Source organism: Somniosus microcephalus, unplaced genomic scaffold (genome assembly GCF_052327205.1).
Source record: "Somniosus microcephalus isolate GS21.2 unplaced genomic scaffold, FLI_Smic_1.0 unresolved_chr6, whole genome shotgun sequence".
Classification (NCBI taxonomy): domain Eukaryota; kingdom Metazoa; phylum Chordata; class Chondrichthyes; order Squaliformes; family Somniosidae; genus Somniosus; species Somniosus microcephalus.
The window spans coordinates 34,279,551-34,281,711 of NW_028225184.1; the positions used below are offsets into that span (position 1 = coordinate 34,279,551).

A 2,161-nucleotide genomic window follows, 5' to 3' on the forward strand; every position below is an offset into this window, starting at 1 on the left:
TCTTCGTTTGTCGCTGAGGGCCTGAAGCGGGTCGGGTCGGTCCTTGCCCCTCTTTACCTCCACCCTGTTCATAACAGTTGGCATTTTGATGCCCAGTCCGCCCGCAATTGTTATACATAACTCTCGGCTGGGTGCAATGTGTAGCCACGTGGCCCGGTGTGTTACAATTGTAACAGAGTCGAGCCTCTTGTATGACTGCCACAGGCTCGGTTTTAATGCCCGGGGCCGCTATGGTGGACCATGGCAGATAATTGTGGGTGGGAGCTTGACTGGTGGCATCATTTCCGCCTGGTGGAGCCCAAAAAGTCGACCAGCCCACTTCCAGCTTGCAGCTTCCGTGGCCTGGGGGCTGGCCCCCATTCGGAGGGCAGTTTGGTAGGGCTTTTCCAATCCCTGGAGTAGACTATCTACAAACCGTGGGTAGTCGTGATTAGTGGGAATGTCATTTGTCTGGCCCCAGTGTTCATACTACTCGATTACTCGATCAATGTACACATTGAGGTTTTCCCCGGGACTCTGTTGCAGGGCGGTGAGCCCCATCGAGGTAGCGGTGCATTTGCCCAGTCTGAACTGAAGCCAACTTTTCAAACCATCGAATTGGATCTCATACTCCGCCGCTGTGGCTGGGGCATTTAGGGCATGGTGTCCCAACGCCCCATAAACCATAGAGGGGCATTTCACGTCGATAATAGCTTTGATGTCTTGTTTGGACAAATTAAAGTGCCGAGCAGCACTTTGCATTTTTGCCCATACTTCTACATTAGGATTGTGTCTTTTGAGGTCGGGAATGAGAAAGGTGACGCTGGACCTCTCCTGGGGCATAAAAGACTGTGCCTCGTCCATCGTACCTCATCCACCGATCTCTGGGTTTTTGGCTCCTACCGTCTGATTAACTCAGACGGGGGCCACGGAATTTGATTTTTCAGCCCCAGACTGAAGAAGTAACGGCGGGTAGATATGTCTGTATTCGGCAGGGCACGTGGGTTGGGTGGCCTCGACTCGTTGAAACTCTACGGTCCCCGATGGGGGCCTGGGATGTAAGGACGGCATGTCTCGAGTCTCCTTTTGTCGAGCCTCGACAATTTCACCTCAGCTTTTTATGTCATCCAAATTCTCAGTCCCTGGTGGCTTGAGGTGCAGGAGACTACTGAATTGGACTTTAGCCTCCCGCACGGGTCTCAAGAATTATTGTAACGGGGCCAGTCTCCCCCCCCCTTGTCCATGATTATGGGTCCCATTTGATCCATCCAACTAGCACAAAAAACCGCCCCATAATTAGCTTGTTTGGCGTCCATTGTTCCTCCCACCACTTTATTTGGTCAACTAATGGGCTTGTTTCTTTCCACCCATTTTTAATCATCCCACTTTGAAATTTCAAATTAGCCTCTCGGACCCGTTGTACGACAGTGACACTGGTGGCCATAGCTGGAACGTCCGGAGAAAGAAGTCTCCGCTCATCACCCATGTGACCCGTATTAACTGTTACGTATATTGTTATAATCTATCTTATACTTTATCGGCACAAACGTATCACCTTATACTCTAAATCAGAAATACACACTTATGTCTAATCGATTCTGTCAGTCCGCGGTCTCCATGAGGAATAATTTACTATGTGGGTAATTTAATACTGACTGGCCCATACACGATTTTAGCCACACTGGTGAACGAGCGAGTCCTTGTTCCTCCTAAAATACTTAATGTGGCTTCTTCCCTTAGGACACGACACGGTTCTCGCTTCAGCCGTCAATTCCAGTGTCGTTTAACTCCCATGGTCCTTACCTGCAGTATCCCACTTCCGACACCAACTGTTAGATTCGAATTTGGAGAAACTCCAGACCGAGACGGAATTGAGGACATTTAAAGAATTTATTAAAACAACCAAAAGACTTGCGCACAACGGAGAGCCACTCAACTTCCTCAAGCTAGGGGTGCACGCTGGGAGCACAAGGAGTTGTTCATTCAAGTTGTACAATTATTTAAGCAATGACCACCTACTACATAATGGGGCGTACACGTACAAATAGTGTCACAACAGCTATTCTTTATTGTTTTATGTGGTTAGTCACTCAACTGTCGGGCCCACCCCTTGAACTCAGGTACCCTCTGACCATGCCAGTCACAGATGTTAGACGTTTCATCCTACTCCCCACATTCCTGC

General features: G+C 49.1%; 1 pseudogene; it reads right to left on the reverse strand.

Annotated features, from left to right (window-relative positions):
- Nucleotides 1-228: 228 nt before the first annotated feature.
- On the reverse strand, nucleotides 229-1,423 carry LOC147087189 (uncharacterized; annotated as a pseudogene).
- Nucleotides 1,424-2,161: the final 738 nt, after the last annotated feature.